The sequence below is a fragment of the Rhododendron vialii genome, chromosome 4a (assembly GCF_030253575.1).
Source record: "Rhododendron vialii isolate Sample 1 chromosome 4a, ASM3025357v1".
Lineage (NCBI taxonomy): Eukaryota > Viridiplantae > Streptophyta > Magnoliopsida > Ericales > Ericaceae > Rhododendron > Rhododendron vialii.
The window spans coordinates 34966261-34974422 of record NC_080560.1 but is presented as its reverse complement, the minus strand read 5'-3'; positions in this window follow the sequence as shown (position 1 = coordinate 34974422).

Here is an 8162-nt window from a genome sequence, read left to right as displayed (position 1 = left end):
GAACAATAGATGGTTCGGATTTATAGGAGCTTGGATTAAATCTGAACCGTTCGTGCCGAGATAGACAGCTGAATCAGCCGCAATACACGGTGTAACCGAGATAGACAGCTGAATCAGCCGCAATACACGGTGTAATGCACCTGGTGCACTACAGCGTTTCCTATTACCATTTGTAAAAGGACCCCTATTTTGCAACAAATTTCAGGGGCCAATAGATAAGACATTCCACAAAAAAAATGAATAAACTAAAAGAGAGACCACATTAATGGAATCTAATTGCTTAATGGGTCTGAGAGGTCACTTTCCACCAAAGAATTGAGAGATTAATACTACTATTTTAATATATTGGGTATTTTCTGAAAAAATATGATGACCTTTCTAGGTCACCTTCCATTGAAATTTGTCACTTTCCAAATTAAACCAAATTAATACTAACAATGGTAATATATACATCTTCCACTAGTACAATCTGCTTTTAATTTTTCTCCTGATTAGGGTCTTGTTGTATTAGCTTTCTCCTTAGCGTGACATTTTGGGGTACGTTTATTTATTCTTAATTTAAATGGGGATTTTTAAGGAAATATTAAATGACTTAATGGTGTATTGTTGTGGAATCCATTATACTCAGTTGGATAGTGATCCCTTCTTTCTCTCTCTCTCTCTCTCTCTGGAATTCTGTGAGAAAGGCAGAACAGAAATCCATAAGCAATTGCACAGGATTGGCCCTTTCAATTTTTTTTCCTGCAGGAAGTGGGTTGGTGATTATGTTCACTTATTGTACCTTTAATGCAATTTTTTTTTTCTTTTCTTTATAACCTGACATCCAGATCAACTTGTGCGTCCTTCGCCTAATTTCAAGGCTTTGAAGTTAACGGCCATGCTAACCTTCCAGTGGCCTTAAGGTTTGGATTAAATTTGTTTTGACTTCCGTAAGATTCAAACATGCGAAGTCGTAGAGATCACGAACTTATTTACTTTCTCATGTTCACTTGACTGGACCCCTTCGGTTTATTTCTGATGCAAAAGTTAATACGTGTTGTCACCGCAAAGTAAATATTTTCTTTGTCTTTATTTTTGCGTGACTCTTTACATCACATCCGCTCATCAGGATTCACGACATTATCCATGAAGAAATTAAACAAACCTTTTATTAGGAAGAAAAAAGAAAAGAAAAGAAAAGGGATCTTTTTTTTTGATTAATAAGAAAAGGGATCTTTATTTCTTTTTCTTTATTTTTGCGTGACTCTTTACATCACATCCACTCATCAGGATTCAGGACATTATCAATGAAGAAATTAAACAAACCTTTTATTAGGAAAAGAAAAAAAAAGGGGGGGGATCTTTACTCGAGGCTTAATTCGGGAAAAACTAAAAAGTAAATCTATAAAGTGTTTCTATTGTTGTTCTTGTTGTACAAAAGTCAACCTTGGAAAAGCCACAGTGGTATAATCTTAGGCTTTATTACATGTTGTCCCCCTAAACTATATCACCTTAATTTTTCATATTATCCCATGAACTACAAAACCTTACACTCAACCACCTTTAATGGCCGTTAAAGAGTCTGCAATAATGCTCAAATACTATTTTTCTCGAAATGAAACGAGAATGTTCAGAATGGCATACATGTAGACTTGCTCTTTTGAGAAAGTCGAAGAATGGATCTTTGTCTAAACTGCATTCTTCCGTTCACCCCATCCATTATATATTGATTTCTCTCTATTTCTCCTCATTAACACCTTTCTATCAAACCATCAACATGCCAAATAGCTCTTCATGTAAAAAACGGTCCAAACAAAGATTAAGTTCATGATACTAATATGAAAATTTATTTGTATATCATTTTGGGCATACTCATCACATTTTGAGAAAAATAGCATTCAAGTATTATTTCGAGCTCTTGAATGACCATTACGCTACTACAGACTAATAAAGGGCCAAGTCAAAATATTTAGATATTTTAAGGTAGTTGAGCGTGGGATTTTATTTAATAGTTTAGGGAATAATTTGAAAAACGTGAGATAGTTAAGGGAAGTAATATGCAATTAAGACTAAAAGGGAACACAAGAAAAGGTCAACATCGGCCTTGTTCAGAAAAAGAAAAAGGTTTCAGCACCCAAAAAGGAAATATTATTTGGTAGTCTCGGGGCACCGCTAACTCCGCCTTGTTCGTGCTTAGAGTCTTATCTTTTTTTTTCAGCCGGTCCCAAGCTTGGATAAAGGAGAAGAGTTGTGCATTAGGTAGCTAACAACCAACACGTAAAAAGTCCGTCAAATCTTTATGACATGAATTGATGAAACCGCTAGAAGTGTTAATACGAAACTAGAAATTTGGAGGAAAGCATTAGAGTCAAAGGGTTTTCGGATAAGTAGGAGTAAAACTGAGTATATAGTGTGCAAGTTTAGTGGTACCAACAGTGCGCATGAAGAAAAAATGATGATCCAAGACCAGGAGAAACCAAAAAGTGACCATTTTAGGTATTTGGCTCAATTATTAGTAGAGATAGAGAGATTGCTGATGATGTGATCCATAGAATCCAAGTGGGGTGGCTCAAGTGGAGGAGCGCTATTGGTGTACTGTGTGACAAAAGGGTACTCACAAAATTGAAGAAAAAATTCTATGCATTTGCCATAAGACCAACTATGTTTTACGGGACAGAATGTTGTCTATTAAAAAATAACAGGTGAGCAAGATGAGTGTAACGAAAATAATAATGTTGAGGTAAATGTGGTAAGACTAGACGAGATATGATTAGAAATGAAACGATTCGTGAGATGGTAGGTGTAGCACCCATAGATGAGAAGTTGATGGAAAATAGGCTAAGGTGGTTTGAGCATGTCTACCGTAAATCAGAAGATGCAGTAGTTAAGAGAGTATATATGATAGCTTTGGGTAGCAATGCTACGGGAAATGATAGACCTAAATTGACATTAGATGTTGTTGTGTGCAAAGATATGTATATAATGGTTTTATATGAACAAGTGACCCTTGATAGAGCTCAATGAAGGAAAAAAATTCATGTAGTCTACCCCAAGTGATTAAAACCTAAGGCTCGGTTTGGTTTGGTCTCGGGGCACCGTTAGGTGGTGCCCCAACATCTTTATCCACCACATTTTTCCATGGTGTCCAATATTAAGTGTATGAAGCTCACGAAAATGTGCGATGGATAAGAGCATTGGGGCACCACATGGTGGTGCCGAAGACAGACACCAAAAGGAGTACTCATCAACTTAAGCTGAGATTTTCCCAGTAGTTCATTCCAGCTTGTGTTTTACAAACATTGGAAACCAGGTTCTTTGATTTTATAAAGAGGCACAAGCTAAAGCAAATTCCATTCAGGTAACTAAAAGCTTCATTAGTCCAACGAAACAACATAAAGAATTCAAAAGCCAGTTATCATCCCACACCTTTATCCAAATGCAGCTTTACTACATAAAATCTGGTAGCTAGCAAATGGCACTAACAATCAATACCAACACGAAACCAATCTCTGTCTTTTGATAATTCAAGTATCCGGACCAATTTACGTGCACTTCGACCAATCTTGAGAGTCCAATTCCACCATCCACTTGCGGGAGCCCCATTAAAGCTCCGCATGGACTTTTATTTTGAACAAGAAGTTTTTTTTTTACTAATCTTTGAAGGTTTACAAAGACTAAAGGGAGCAAAGAGAAAGGCAACAAGTGCCCGTCCGATACCCAAACTCTTGATTGGCAAGATGCCAACCAAGAAGAAAACTCCAAGGGCCCAGTCCATAAAGAACAATGGGACGCAGCCCCAAAGGAAATATAAATATAATCACTTGAAAAAAGTAGCACAGACCCTTAAAAAAGACAAAAATTGGAACAAGAGGAAATATAAATTGTATTCCACCCGTTAAAAAGGCAGCCCTCTACGAGAAGTCAAAATTTTCGATGTAACAGGAATTTTGTACATAGTTTTTCAAAAACTAATTCAAAAAAAATTAAAGAATCTAAATTAGTTTTTTAAGTTCACGGAAATTTTAAAAATTAGGCGTAAGAAGAGAAATGAAAGAATTATGATTTCTTGGGAAATCACTAATTTGGATTTGAGCATTTTGATGAGAATGGAGAGAAAAGAACAAAAAATAAATTTTTTGATTGCCCTTCCCTTTACTCAAACATAACTATAGTCGAAAAATAATTCCTTTGCACATATTTCTCTATAAGTTATCACATAAAAATATATGACATCTGTTCAGTTTTAGGGTAATCATAATAGGGAGAAAAGCCATTAGTGTTAATTTCATTCAACGTAAAATATATATATACAAGCTGTATAATAATTGCACTACGGTCCTAGATACTTAAACTAATTACATGATAAGACATATAATTACACTAGATACAAATAGATCCATCATCTAACACTCCCCCTCAAGTTGGTGCGAAGATATCAATCAAGCCCAACTTGAACACAATAAGATGAAAACTCTTGCTACCCAGCCCTTTTGTGAATATATCAGCTAACTGATCTTCAGATCTCACAAACGGCATACATATCAAACCCTCGTTCAATTTTTCCTTGATGAAGTGTCGATCAATCTCTATGTGCTTCGTTCTGTCATGCTGAACGGGATTATGAGCAATGTTAATGGCAGCTTTATTGTCGCAGTAAAGTTTCATCGGAACACTATCAGCAAACCCCAAATCAAGTAACAAAGTTTGGAGCCACAAGAGCTCACAAACACCATTAGCCATAGCTCTATATTCAGCTTCTGCGCTAGACCTAGCGACTACCGATTGCTTCTTACTTCGCCAGGTAATCAGATTACCCCCAAGGAAAGTGCAATAGCCAGAAGTAGAGCGCCTATCATCCACAGAACCAGCCCAGTCAGCATCAGTGAATGCCTCCAATCGCAAATGGCCATGATTAGAGAACAAAATTCCTTTTCCTGGAGCTGATTTTAGATACCTCAAAATACGATAAACTGCATCTAGATGTGAAGTACGAGGATCATGCATAAACTGACTAACAACACCTACTGCATAAGTAATATCTGGTCGAGTGTGGGCCAAGTATATTAGTCGACCCACAAGTCACTGATACCTCTCTTTATCAGTACGCTCCCCCACATCTCCACTAAGATGATGATTCGCCTCAATAGGAGAATCTGCAGGTCTACAGCCCAACATGCCTGTTTCTTTCAAAAAATCAAGTATATACTTGCGTTGGGAAATAAAGATACCTCTATCAGACCTCGCTACTTCCATTCCAAGGAAGTATCTCAATGATCCCAAGTCCTTAATCTCGAACTCTTGAGCTAGACGAGACTTAAGGTTATGAATCTCACTCACATCGTTGCCTGTCATTATTATGTCATCAACATAAACAATAAGGACAGCAATCTTACCATTACTTCGCCGGATAAACATCGTATGATCTGCATGGCTCTGCTTGTAACCAAAACTCAACATAGCCTTAGAAAACCTGCCAAACCAGGCTCTAGGTGACTGCTTCAGCCCATAAAGTGCCTTCTTTAATCTACACACCTTTCCTTCACTTGCAAGAGAAGAGAAACCTGGTGGAATATCCATATAAACTTCCTCCTCTAAATCACCATGGAGAAATGCATTTTTCACATCAAACTGTTGAAGAGGCCAATTCAAGTGGGCAGCACACGAGAGAAGAGCTCGCACAGAATTCATCTTCGCTACCGGAGCAAACGTCTCCTCATAGTCAATACCATAAGTTTGAGTAAAACCTCTGGCAACAAGCCTTGCCTTGTATCTCTCAACTGTACCATCAGCCTTTTGCTTAATAGTGAACACCCACTTGCAGCCCACTGGTTTCTTCCCTCCTGGAAGTGACACTAGATCCCAGGTGCCATTCTTTTTCAAAGCCGTCATCTCTTCTACCATAGCTCCTTTCCACTTAGGTATCTTGAATGCATCCTGCCAATTCTGTGGAATAGATATAGAAGAAAGAGAAGAGACAAATGCATGGTACGAAGGAGACAAACGGTCATAAGAAACAAACTGTGAAATAGGATGTTGAGTACAAGATCTAACACCTTTTCGAATAGCAATAGGAAGATTGTCAGGATCCATAGGAGGAGGTTCAATAAGAGAAGAATCATTACCAGAAGAGTCAGCTGAGGAATTTGGAACTGGATTGGGTGATTGTGATTGACAAAGTGGTAACGTACATGAAGACTTTCCATTTTTCCGTCTAGCATACCTCTGTAAGCCAGCTCCCTGCAGTCGTTGTCATGCAGGTAGTTGTTCCTCAGTGTTTTCCTTCTCCCCTTCACTATGATCATAGAAAAATTTCTCCCCCTCACTATGATTATAAAAGGTAAACATCTCTTCCTCCTGTTGATGCTCCCCCTGAAGAGATGGTTTAGAGGGAGAATAAAAAACCTCTGTTTCCCAAAAGGTAACATCCGTAGAGACAAACATCTTCCTTGAATAAGGATCGTAACACTTATAGCCTTTTTGGGTAGGAGAGTACCCAACAAAAATACACTTATGGGCTTTATGTCCTAGCTTGCCCCCAGAAGGTTTTGGGGCATGAACAAAACACACACAACCAAACACCCTAGGTGGAAGAGTCGTAACTCGACAACTGCTTGGCGGGCACTCAATAGGTGTTTTAAAATTAAGGACACTTGATGGCATACGGTTGATAAGATATGTAGCAGTTAAAATAGCTTTTCCCCATAAATATTTGGGAACATTCATAGTGAACAAAAGAGATCGAGCGACCTCAGCAAGATGACGATTTTTACGCTCAGCGACTCCATTTTGTTGTGGAGTGTCAACGCAAGTCGTCTGAAAAATAATACCATTATCATCTAGATATGTCCGAAAAATCTTATCAATATACTCAGTCCCATTATCACTCCGAAGAATTTTAATATGTGTATCAAATTGAGTGCACACCATCTTATGAAAAGATTTGAAGCAGGAAAATACTTCATTTTTTGACTGGAGTAAGTACACCCATGTGGCACGAGAATAACAATCAATAAAAGTAACAAACCATCGATAGCCCTTTAAAGAAGTAACAGGAGAAGGACCCCAAACATCAGAATGGATAACCATAAATGGAGAATCACTTCGTTTATTAATAGGTGCATAAAAAGAGCGTTTATGTTTTCCAAACTCACGGGCTTCACAAAAAAACTGATTCCTAGGACAATGTTTAACTAAAGTAGGAAAAAGTTTCTCTAATATCCCAAAAGAGGGATGACCCAATCTACGGTGCCACCGATATAACAAAGAAAGAGTGGAACTCATATCTGCCCGTAGAGCTTGTCCACATGATAAAGATGGCTGAGATGGATGAGGTGCATGCTCCAGATAATAGATACCACCATGTGCTTTACCACTGCCAATCACCTTCCCCGTTTTCAGTTCCTGAAAGATACAGTGAGTAGGAAAAAATGTCACAGAATAGTTTGCAGAATGGGTAAAACTACTAACTGAAAGAAGGTTAGTGGCAAAGTTTGGAATATGGAGGACTGAAGAGAGAGAGATAGAGGGAGAATAGCGAACGGAACATTTCCCTGAAATAGCAGAGAACGATCCATCGGCAATTCGAACCTTATCCTTACCAGAACAAGTGGAATAAGAATCAAAAACAGAGGAACAACCTGTCATATGATCTGAAGCACCAGAATCGATAATCCAAGGAATACCAGAGGAGGCAGTAAATGCACTAGCTGGAATACCTGAATGAGCAAAATAGGATGCAGTAGGAGTTGCTGTGGAAGTAGAAGCTATAGTAGAGGAAGAATCAGCCTGAGCCATAAGACGCCTAAGAGCTTGCATCTCCCTCTGAGAGAAACCGCCAACAGAATCAGAAGGTGACTGAACTCCTGTACTGAACCCAGAATCAGACAAGGTAGCAAACTCTGAAACATGTGCCTGAGCCTGAGAACGCCCGGGACCACGACCTCGACCTCCACGTCCACTGTCTCGCCCACGAGAAGGACGACCATGTAACTTCCAACAGAAATCCTTGGTATGTCCAGTGTTGTGGCAATAATCACACTGGAGTGACATACGGTCTATGGTCCCACTGGTAGTACCAGACTGAGACTTTCCACTGCCAGACCCAAACTGTCCCTGCGGAATAGCAACCAATGCAGAACGATCAGAAGTAGGAGCTTGTAACATAGCACCCCTTCTGCTTTCCT